The following is a 13,152-nucleotide window of genomic DNA, read 5'->3' on the forward strand; positions in this document are numbered from 1 at the left end:
TACCATCTGAAGTCATTCCTATAAAAGGCTAGGTTTTTATCCTTAGGAGCAAGCTATTGTTGATTGTCCCTTCCTGTTGCTTATGGTGATGTGAGGAACTTGCAACATGTTCATTAAGCTGCATGTGTGCTACATCTCAAAGGTTAATGTAGTAAGATTAAAGGCAGCCTGGGAATAAAATTAAATCAAAGAGTTTTAAGACCTTTGACTTTACAATCTCACAGTATAGCACTGGAAAATCAAAGCTGCTGTCACTGGTGTTTTGGCATACTTGCATATTTAATAGGAACATTTTCCCCTATCACGTATCACATTAACTATTATTCATCAGCTAGTCTCATTTAGCATTACCTTGCTTACTTGTGATTTATTAACTACAGAAAAAACATTGATATATTTGGAATGTTTCAAGGAACATTTGAGGTTAACTCAGTTTACATTGATTACATCTTACTAAGCAACTAAACATCCATAGTACAAGCAGATCCAGTGAAATCTAGAATTAACTTAGTTTTTTTTTAAAGATTTTATTTATTTATTTGACAGATAGAGATCACAAGTAGACAGAGAGGCAGGCAGAGAGAGAGAGAGAGAGGGGAGGAGGAGGAGGAACCAGGCTCTCTGCTGAGCAGAGAGCCAGATGCGGGGCTTGATCCCAGGTCCTGGGATCTTGACCCAAGTATGCAGAAGGGTGGTAGAGGGAATCAAAGTCAAAGATTAAACATGTCACATCTTCAAGTTCACAGGAATCGAAAATCTTTTTAAGTATAACAATCTTACTTGTATATATAATAGAGAGTACATGGAAGAATTGCCTGGGGAAAAAAAAATGACCTGAGCAGCATTTGGTATTTTGGGTATTTTAAATTTTAGTCATTCATAGGTATGTAGTGGTATCTCATTGCTGTTTTAACTTACAATACCCATAATAACCTTTGATGTGAATCATCTTTTCATCTGTTTATTGCCAACCATCTGTATACCTTCTTTCCCATGCAATCTTGAGGAAGTCAGTGACCTACTCTGGATCACGGAAAGTTGGACAAGCACAGTAGTTCCTATATAGAAAAGTGAGATGCCAAGAAATTCATGAAGATAATAAAGGATGTTTAAAATTATTTTCAAATCTAAAATTGAAATTATAAATCCTTACATGATTGGGATTACTAAACCCAGCATGTGAGGAAAATTGATTTTAATCAATAATTGAAACTTATTAGACCGTTCTTTGAAAACATGGGGCTCAGTATTTTTTCACTGTACCTTGTGTGCAATATTATCAACACATCCCTCACTCATTTGTATAAATGGATCCAGCTCTCACTTTTCCCCTCCTTTTCTCATATTAGAACCTTATATTTCATTGTCTTTCTTCCTAGTCTCAAAATTCTTGGTTAGTGGAAATGTATATTATGATCACACAATTTACCTCTTTGTATATAAATAGAAAGATAAACATTTCCATTTTCTCCAGTAAAAATAGTCCTCATTGAAACAGCTGATGATGCTGCCACATGCTGGGAAAAATATTTCACTGACAGACTCTGTCATCTGGATTATTGCAAATGACAATGAGGCAATTGGTCTGGTAAGTTTCCAAATACATTTCTGACAAAGCCAATCATGTGAATATGTCAAATCAGTTGTGCCACTATTTTAACTTAGATCCCAATCCTGAAATATATTTCTACTGTTAGGATTTTGTAGTGTATACAAACATAGTGAATAAAGGTTCTGAATTAAGATTCATGGAACCATTGGGAAAGCTTATTCACACTAATGTGCTATTACTTATTGATGAACTTTGGTCAACTTACTTTCTGCCAGCTATTAGTGAAATTGCTCTTCAGTGAAATTTATTACCCAAATCACTTTTTTTGTTTCCGTTTAACTTCTAATTTTGTATCACAACACTAATGTTTGGTCCCTTTAAGGGATGTTTTCTCAATTCTTTGTCCTGATTTACTGCCATTGAGGTTAGGTTCACTTCCCATGATAGTCTTTTTCCAGACAACACAGACATGGGTGTTGTTGACAAGATAATGGTATATTCCTGGTGGTAAACAGTACCTCTAGGAGTTGGGAAGGGGAAATTAACAACTGACTTATTGTTACACCTATAAAATATGTCAATTAAAGATACATGGTGTAGCTGCATAAGTAGAGAAAAATAAAACTTAACAGAACTAAGTTTGAAGAACGGGGAACCACAGAACTGAACAGTAGAAAAATAAAGAGGTCTGTTAAGTTATTGAAATAAATAAACCCTAAAGACCTATTTTTTTAGCAGGATGCTGAAAATTTAATGCATAAGACACAAATCAAGTAAATCACTGAACTCAAATTCCAAGTGAATATAAGGTCAGTTTGTCTAATAGTTATGTATCCATATGCTTAGCCAGCTACTTTAGAAAATATACTTTATATGTTTTATATTTCAGTGAGTTATTTCTTTCTCTTAAAAAAGAATAAGACCTCTTTATCCTGAGAGCTCTCCCTAAATTTTCTTTTACTTAATCCATAATTGCTCTTTCTTCCATAGGAGCATGTTCTGATCTTTATTTGAGCACCCTTCATGGTGTATCATGGTATGTGCCTTTCTTTCTCATTTGGCTGTTAATTTCTCAAGAGCCAGTCCCTGTCCTATTTATATTTACATTCCGTTTTTTCCTCTAACACCTAACATAAGTCTGATAGAAAAAATTCTCCAGCAATTTAGTTCCATTCCTTCTGTAAGAGGAAAAAATTGTGAATCTTTTTCTTTCAGAAGAATATATATATATGTATAGATATGTATCTATATATATATTTCATAATTTTCTATCATGTATAAACACAGACAAATGAGTGGGTAGAGTCAGAAGTCACTGTGGCTTTTGTCTCTTGGCCTCAGCCTTTACAGAAATTTTGACTGTGTTATATATTATACAGTGAAACCATTTAGAAAATATCCATGGTATGATTTCCAACCACAACCTTCCACTCAAGGCAACATGCCCAGGACCTGCTTTGAATTAACAGTGAGTCAACTCAGTACTGTACTATTAAGGAACAAATTTTTAGGATCTGAGCAGAAAGACTTCTCAGAAATTCTAATTCCTTAGTAAACGGAAAAAAAGTAAGGAGAAAAATATTTTAAATAAAATAAAGTCTTGTGAGAAGAGATGAATAAAGCACTGACTAACCTAATTCTCCTAGCAAGATTTCCGTGAGTCCCAGACTCATTTTGGAAAAGCTAAATTGTTCTAGTGATTTAGCATAAGGGAATGAAAACAGTGTAATTAATATGTATTGGCTTAGAAAACAGTATTGTTAATTTGATACTGTTTTAGACGAAAAACGATAGTATAGTAGGGATTTGTTTTAGGGAAGTTCAAATGGACAGTGGAAAACAAACTGTGGAAAGAGTAAAAAGCAAAAAGTTTCCAACCCTTCTGGTTGCCACATTCAAAACTGAGATGATTTAATTATGGCAATGTCCCACGTTTTACTGGAAATAAACCTTAGGTGGCTAGGTTCTGTATTTTTATTTCTTTTCATAGCTTATATTGTCTTAAGTGCTGCCTGTAAAAAAAACAAACAAAACCCCCAAAAAACAGATGGTAATAACATTAGAAAACAATGATTTTGACCACTGAAACACTTGTATATTTAGCATTATAGTCTTCATATCCTCTAGAAAACAATCAACATATAAACTAAGAAATATTTCCATATCTTTTTCCCTGTGTCTTCTGAGTAGAAATCTTGATATCTGTTCTTAAATCTTAAGTTCTCACAAAGGGATTTCTAAGTCCTATACAGCTGTAACTGAGAGACGTGACAGAAACCCCTTGGACTAATAACTGGGTGAGATGAAAATATTTACAACTTCAGCTTGTCTTCTGAAGAGATTGGCATTCTATCTATTAGAAGAATCAGGTTTTTGCTTGCATTTCCTACATGCTAACTAATCCCTCTCATCCTCCTGGGTATACAAAGAAGACATAGTAATATGAAGGAGGAAGAGGGGTTTGGGGGATAGGAAGGAAGGTACAAAATGATTAATATGCCCTGCCCCTAAACCATGACATCTTTTGCTATTGAGCATTTTGTTTGTTCCATTAATATATCTCTTTTAGAGAGGGGCAGGAATATTTAATGCCTATTGTACTCATATGATTCTTTAGCCATGGTTTAAAACAAATGAAAGAAAATTGTAAGCTGATTCATTAATGCAATATCAAATGAATGTTCTAGTTCTCTCTTGTCGTGGAACCAACTATTCTAAAACTTAGTGGTTTAAAACAACTATAATCATCTACTTTTCTCACGAAATCTGCAATTTAGGCAGGGCTCAGTGGGGAAAGGTCATGTCCAATCCATTCAGCATTAGCCAGGGTTGCTTAACTGAGAAGTGAAAGATCTACTTCCAAGATGATTGACAAACATGCTTACCAAGTTGGTGTAGGATGTTGCCGAGAATTCAGCTTGGACTGAGGGATGGGGGTCTCACTTATTTTCACCTTGGTTGTGCTATGTGGTCTGGGCTTTGCCACAGTATCCTATTTGGATTTCAAGGTCAATCATCCTGAGAGAGAGTCAGCAGAAGCTCTATCACTTTTTTTGACCTTACCTCAGAAGTCTGAACAGTTATGACCAGGCCTACTTGATTAGGTGAGACAGTTCTAAAGACTCTTCCAATTTTGGGAAGAGGGAAGAGAGAATCAATTAAGATTTTGGAAGAGTCTCTGGAATGAGAAATATTATTAGGGTTATTTTTAGAAAATGCAGTCTGATCTAGACCCACTAGGAATGATGTAAGGGATGGTGATTAGAATTTAAATAATCATGGTACCTGATTAAGTAGTCTGGGTCCCTGAGTCCAGTGGTGGATCTGAAGTCTGGAATGGAAGATAGAATTGAATTACAGGAGTGTAGATACAAGCTAAAATTCACAAGGATGAACTGGAACTCACATCAGTCTCTCTCTAGAACTTGCATCTGTCTCTCAGGCTGCCAGACCTCCAAATTTGATAATGCAAGTGAAATACAGAAATGGTGATACAATACCCAAACTGCTCTAGGAATTATTAGCAAAACTGAAGGAGGCAACATAACCTGTGTGAATTAGAGCAGTTAATGACCCAGCTGCTACCTCACTACACCAGAGTAAGCCAGCGCATCCCAAACAAGGTGCTGGAGCGACAGCATCCTTCTGAGTGAAAATATGGCTGCTGTTTCAGTTCCACTCCCAAAAGTGTTCTTGTGGCCACCTCAAACTTCAAACCGTCCAGGGAAGGGAACTGTAGTTCCAGCTTAGCTAAAATGACAAAACACAAAGCTGTTATAGTCTAAAATATGGTCCATTTTCATGAGCGTGCCGTGTGCACTTAAAAATAGGCCATATTATACAACATTATGGAGCTGAAGAGTAGAATGCTAAATGAAATAAATCAGAGAAAGACAAATACCATATGATTTCACTCATATGTGGAATTGAAGAAACAAAGCAACTGAACAAAGGAAGAAAGAAAAATCAAGAAACAGACGCTTAACTACAGAGAACAAACTGATGGTTGCTAGAGGGGAGGTGGGATGGGGGGAATGAGTGAAACAGGGAAGAGGATTAAGAGTGAATTCATAGGAGCACCTGGGTGGCAAAGCCTCTGTCTTCGGCTCAGGTCATGATCCCAGGGGCCTGGGATTGAGCCCTGCATGGGGCTCTCTGCTCTCTCTCAGCAGGGAGCCCGGTTCCCCCTCTCTCGATCTGCCTGACTCTCTGCCTACTTGTGATCTGTGTCTGTCAAATAAATAAATAAAATCTTTAAAAAAAAAAAAAAGTGCGCTCATAATGACAACCTCTGATTAATACATAGAATTGTTGAACCACTATATTGTACACCTGAAACTAATAGGGGAATTAAACTATAGGGGAATTAAAATTTAAAAACTTAAATAAGATAAAAATAGACTGTATTATTTGTATTCGAAAATAGTTATATATCTATAAATCCACTTTATTGATTATGTTTTTAGGTCCTCTGTAAGCTTACACTTGACTTGCTCAAATGTGGGTTGGGAGAATGTGTCATGTTCATGTACTCCTGTTTCTGTTTGCATAGTTCCTTTTCTGCTTTAAGAAAGTTGCTAGCACTTTGTTGGATTAAGTATATCTCTATTGTGATTGTAGTCATTAGTGTTACAATGTATCCTTTTTTCTTTTAATACTTTTTGTCTAATTTCTATTTTATCAGTTATTAGTTTTATCTTTCTCTTTGCATTTCCCTTGTATGTTTTTCCATCTTTTACATTTTTAACCATTCTATATTTCTTTGAGTGAGACTCACATAAATAGCAGAATGTTAAATTAGCTTTGTTAAACAGTCACTGTGTTTGTTTCTTCTGTTTCTTTTTTCCTTCACTGAGTTAAGCCAACTCACATTGTTATACATGTTCATTTATATCATATTTTCTTTTGTTTCTCTCCAGGATCTAAATTGAAATTATAGCCTTATTATTCCAGTTAATACCTATATATTCCCCCCTTTCTTCCTCCAGTTCTAACAAATTCAGTATATGCACATTGACAGGGTATACAGTATTGCTAGGTATAATTTACTTTTAAGTAAACAGGTAAAAATATATTTAATGCTCACCATCCCTTTTTATGTCAGTGTATCTTTTTGTTTGCCTAAAGTTTCTAAGTTCTTCATAAGTATGGGAATACCTTTGCATGTTCTATTATGTTTATTGAAGCTTAGTCATTGAAATTTCCTTTTGACTGGATAAAAATGGATGGCTCTCATTTTCTTTCATTAATTATCATAGATGTGATTTCAGTAACTTCTAGTATAAAGCATTGCTGCTGAAAAATACAACAGTCTGAAGTTCTTTCAGTTATAAATGACATACTCTTTATACTTGAATACCCTAAGGATTTTTTCTTTTTCTTTCTTTCTTTCTTTTTTTTTTTTTTTCAGAATCTCATAGTTTATCTTTCTATTCTCAGTTGATTTTAGCAACGTCCTCTGAGTATGTAGCCTCAGGTTGTCTTTTATGTCAGGAAGTTTTCCTGGAGTTCTGGTTACTTATGTTATGCTTCATTGTTTGAGTGTTGGTTTTCTTTTTCAGGATCTCTCTCTATATATATATACAAACAGAAACACACACACACACACACACACATATATTATATATATATATAATATATATAACACATATACATTATATATATTATATATCCAAAATATACATATATTATATATCCAGAATTGTGATGCCTCCAGCTTTGCTTTTCTTTTTCAAGATTGTCTTGGTTATTCAAGATCTTTTATGATTTCATACAAGTTTTAGGATCATTTTTTCTCATTCTGGGAAAAATTCTGTTGTTGTTTTAGTAGGAATTGTATTAAATGTGTAGATTGCTTTGAGTAATATAGATATTTTAACAATATTTGTTCTTCTAGTCCATGAGCATGGAATGTCTTTTCCATTTCTTTGTGTCTTCTTCAACTTCTTGCCTCAGTGTTTTATAGTTTTCAGAGTGTGGCTCTTTCACTTCTTTGGTTAGGTGTATTCCTATGTATCATATTATTTTTGCTGCAATTTAAATGGGATTGTTTTCTCAATTTCTTTCTGCTCTTTCATTATTGGTATATAGAAATACAACAGATTTTTGTAGATAGATTTTTGTATCCTGCCACTTCAGTGAATTCGTTTATCAGTTGTAGCCTTTTTTTTTTTTTTTTTGGTGGAGGCTTTCTGGTTTTCTATATATTGTATAATGTCATCTGCAGATAGTAGAGGTTTTATTTGTTCCTTGCCAATTTGGATGCCTTTTATTTCTTGTCTGATTGCTGTGGGTGGGCCTTCAAGTACTATGTTGAATAAAAATGGTGAGAGTGGACATCCTTGTCTTGTTCCTGACCTTAGGGGAAAGGCTCTCAATTTTTCCCCATTGAGGATGCTGGTAACTGTGTGTTTTTCATATATTGCCTTTATTATGACATATGTTCCCTCTAAAAATTTGTTGAAGGTTTATATCATGAATGGGTGTTGTACTTTGTCACATGCTTTTCTGCATATATTGAAGTGATCATAGGTTCTTAAACTTTCTCTTATGGTTGTGGTGTATCACATTGACTGGTTTGTGAATATTGAACCACTCTTTCGAGCCTGGAATAAATCCCACTTGATTATGGTGGGTGACTTTTTAAAATCTACTATTGGATTCAGTTTGCTTATATTTTGTTGAGGATTATTGTATGTGTTCATCAGAGATACTGGTCTGTAGTTCTTTGTGTGTGTGTGTGTGTGTGTGTGTGGTATTTGGTTTTGGTATCAGGGTAATGCTGGCCTCATAGAATGAATTTGGAAGTTTTCTTTCCTTTTCTATTTTTTGGAATAGTTTGAAAAGAATAGGTATTAACTCTTCTTTAAAGGTTTGGTGAAATACACCTGTGAAACCATCCAGTCCATGGGCTTTTATTTGTTGGGAGATTTTTTTTATTATTATTACTGATTTAATTTCCTTGCTGATTATCAGTCTTTTCAGTTTTCTATTTCTTCCCGTTTCAGTTTTGGTAGTTGAAAAGTTTCTAGGAATTTATTCATTTCTTTTCGGTTGTCCAATTTGTTGGGATAGATTCTTTTCATAATATTCCCTTATAATTGTATTTCTGTGGTGGCTGCTATTACTCCTCTCTCATTTGTGATTTTATTAGGGTCTTTTCTCTCTCCCTCTCTCTTTTGGTAAGTCTGACTAGATGTTTAGCAATTTTATTGATAATGTTTTAAAAAACCAGTTCCTGTTTTCCTTGATCCATTCTATTATTCTTTTATTTTTATATCATTTATTTGTGCTTTAATCCTTATTATTTAATTCCTGGTTCTGGCTTTAGGTTTTGTGTTTTGTTATTTTTCTAACTCCTTTAGATTTCAGGTTAGGTTGTTTGAGAGTTTTCTTGCTTCTTGAGGTAGCCCTGTATTGCTATAAACTTCCCTCTTAGAACCACTTTAGCTGCTTCCCAAAGATTTTGAACTATTGTGTTTTCATTTTCATTTGTTTCCATCTACTTTTTCACCTCTCCTTTGATTTTTCTGGTTGACCCATTCATTATTTAGTAGCATGTCATATAACCTCCATGTATTTGTGCTGTTTCCAAATCTTTTCTCGTGATTGACTTCCAGTTTCATAGCATTGTGGTCAGGAAAAAAAAAATGTGTATTCTGTTGCTTTAGGATGGAGTATTATGAATATATATGTTAAATCTATCTAGTCCAATGTGTCATTCAAAGCCATTGTTTCTTTATTGATTTTCTGTTTGGATGATCTGTCCATGATGTATGTGAGGTCTTAAAGTTCCCTACTACTGCTGTATTATTAGTGATTAGTTCCTTTTTGTTTGTTATTAACTATTCTGTGTATTTAGGTACTCCCATGTTGGGTGCGTAAATGTTTATAATTGTTATTTATATCTTCATGTTGGATTGTCACCTTCATTAAGATATAATATCCTTATTTGTCTCATGTTATAGCCTTTGTTTTAAATCTAGTTTGCCCAACATAAGTATTAGTCCTCTCTCTTTCTTTTGACATCCATTTGCATGATAGAGTTTTCTCTGTCATGATCTGCAGGTGTCTTTAGATCTAAAATAAGTCTCTTATAGGCAGTATATAGCACATAGATTTCTTTTTTCTTTTTTTTTTCTTTCTTTGTTTGTTTTTAATCCATTCTGTCACCATATGTCTTTTGATGGGAGCATTTAGTCCACTTACATTCAAAGTAATTATTGATAGATATCTATTTATTGTCATTTTATTACCTATTTTGTGGCTGCTTCTGGAGATTTTCTCTGATCCTCTCTTGTCCTTCTGTCTTTCATGGTTTGCTGGTTTCCTTTAATGATATATTTGGATTTCTTTCTCTTTATTCTTTGCACATTTATTAGTAGTTTTTGATTTGTGGTTACCATTAGGTTTGTATATAATATATTCTGCATGTAGCAGTCCATATTAAGTTGATGGTCATTTAAATTTGAACACATTATTTACTCCTTTTTCTCTGCAAGTTTTAGAAATATGCTGTCATATCTTACATCTTTTATTTTGTGTGCTCCTTAACAGATATTTACAGAAATATTGACTTTCACTGCTTTTATGTTTCCTAACTCCATACTGTCACTTTTTATCTATGCTTTTCACTTAGAGTCACCTTTAATATTTCTTTCAGGGCTGGATTAATGTTCATAAATTTCTTTAGTTTTTGTTTGTCTGGGAAACTTTACTCCTTCTGTCTGAATAATAGCCTTGCTGGATATAGTATTCTTGGCCGCAGGTTTTTCCCATTCAGTACTTTAAATATTTCATGCTACTCCTTTCTAGTTAGAAAAATTTCTGCTGAGAAATCCACCTATAGCCTTATGGGGGTTTCCTTAGTATGTAACTGTCTTCTTCTGTATCGTTGCTTTTAATATTTTTTCTTTATCACTATATTTTGCCATTTTAATTAATTTAATTAATATGTCTTAGTGTGTGTCTGCTTTTGTTGATTTTGATGGGCATTCTCTGTGCCTCCTGCATCTGGATATATGAACCTGGGTATCTGTTTTCTTCCCCAAATTCAGAAAGTTTTCAGAGAAGTTATTTCTTCAAATAAATTCTCTGTCCTCTTTTCTCTTATTCTGGGACTCCCATAATATGAATGTTACTATGTTTGAAATTGTCACCGAATTCTCTAAGTGTATTCTTACTTTGTATAATACCTTTTTCGTCTCTTTTTTTCAGCCTGATTACTTTGATTATTCTGTCTTCTAAGTCTTTAATCTGTTTTTCTTCTTCTTCCAACCTGTTATTAATCCCATTAAGGGTATCTCTCATTTCATTTACTGATCCCTCTGTCTCTGCTGTTATTCCATTATCTCTGTGTTAATGGTCTCACTATAATGGCTTTGTAAAGAAGAGGTCCTGTAGTGCCCTGCTGTGTAGCATCCCCTATCCCCAGGGCCTGGTGCTTCCAGAAGTGTCTCCATTGTGTGCTGTGTACACTCTGCTGCTGGGTCCTGACAACTTTATCCTTCAGTCCAGTCATCTGCAGAGTCTCTCTTTGCTTTTTGTGGGCAGTGATTTGTCCCTGGTCTGAATGTGGTACATTTTAACTAGGTATGCTCTGGTCTTCTTGGGAAATGAGACCAGTTGCCACTGTTGCCACTGGAACCAGGACTTCCAAAACTCCTGGTCCAGGAAACATCGTATTGGCAGGAATTTGGGTTGGTCTTCTGGGGAAAGAACTGCAGTGCTGGGACTGAGGCCAGCTATGACTGGGAAGGGCAGTTCTTTGGGCATGCCAGAGATCAGGGCTTGGTGCAAGCAAGTAAAGTAATGAGTGTTGGTACTGGGCTGTTTCCTGCAGGTGGCCTTGTGTTTATGCTGAGGGGCTGGGGAGAAAAGTGGCACCTCCCATTTCCTTTGTTCCTGGAGGGGTCTCTCCATGAATACTACTTCTCTGGGACATGCTTCAAGATGAGCAACTAACCTCCTCACTGTATACCCCAGGCATTCTTGTGATCACTGTTTTCCAGCTATATGTCTGTGGGCTCTTTGCCCTGAATTCTCACCAAGAGCAGTCCCAATGACCTCTATCTGAGCTAAGCTCTTGCTAACCGCTAAAACTTCAGGATGTAGACCCCACTGGTTGCAAGAGTTCATAAAATTCAGCTCCTCTCATTTTCAAAGCCAAATGCATGGGGATTTGTTTTCCCCATGCACTCCCCGGTATGTTAGTCTGTCTCTCTCCCTTCTGTGCAACCATGGCTTCCTTCCCACCACAGTGGCAGTGTTTTGTTTCTCTCCTAGGTCTCATCTCTGTACTTCCTACCTTCCATATTTTCTCTTCTCTACCTTCAGTTGTGGAGTTTGTTCTGCCAGTCTGCAGATCAATTTCTGGGGTATTTAGGAGAATTTGATAGTTAGCTAGTTGTATTCATTGGACTAGGTGAGCCTAGGGTCCTCCAACTCCATTGCTATCTTCCTTTCTCTTAGCATCTGTCATTTTTACATTAGTTTTTGATTATTTTTAAATAGTAGGCTATGGTTTCATCTCTTCTGTAAGCAGTTGATAAGATGAGCAGACGAGTAGCTCATTCTGTGGATTTCTATTGTTGATTGGAATATTGTTCTCTTTCTCATCATTAATTCTACATGAAATTTATGACTTTTCTGTTGGTTATTTATTACATGAAATTACTTTTCTATACTTTTAAGGTGTTTGAGTGGCTCAGAAGAGTTTTACTTTATGTAGGGGGAGAAATAAAATTAAATGCAATCCACAGTCCTCTATAAGACCCAGGCACATAAAAAGGGTATTAGTTGAGAAATAAGTGATATTTGAGTAGCATCTCTAGTTTATTTAATATTATTAATATCATGTTCTTGACAATTGTATTATAATTATGTACATTCTGAAAACTAGTTAAAACAGTGAAGAATATAAATAAACTCAAATATTTGTCACTTTTTTCATTTTAATTTTTTGTTGTTGAGATATAATTGACATATAACATTGTGGTTAGTTTTAGGTTACAACATAATTTAATAAATGTATATATTGTAAAATTCTTATCACAATATGTTCAGTTAATAGCCATCACCAGACCTAATTACAAATGTTTGTCTGTGTGTGGTAAGAACTTTTAAGATGTTATTTTCATAGCAACTTTCAAATATACAATACAGTATTGTTAATTGTGGTCATCAGGCTGTATATTGTATCCTCAGGACTTATTTATAAGTAGAAACTTGTACTGTTTGGCCAGCTTCACCTACTTTGCCATCTCTCCATTCCCTGTTTCTGACAACCATCAGTCTTTTCTTTGTATCCGTGAATTCTGTTTTGTTTTTGTTAAGATTCCACACACAAGTGATACCATGCAATGTTTTTTGTCTTTCTGACTTTCTTCACTAAATACGGTGCCCCCATTAAAGTCCACACCTGCTGTTGCAGGATAGGAAGATTTACTTCCTTTTATAGTTGGATAATACTCCATTATATGTATATACCACATGTTGTTGATGAACACTTAGATGTTTCCATTTCTTAGCTGTTGTCAATAAGCTGCAATGTATATGGGAATGCAAGTATCCCTTGAAGATAGTGATTATTACATTTCTCT

Source organism: Martes martes (assembly GCF_963455335.1).
Source record: "Martes martes genome assembly, chromosome: 5".
Classification (NCBI taxonomy): Eukaryota; Metazoa; Chordata; class Mammalia; order Carnivora; family Mustelidae; genus Martes; species Martes martes.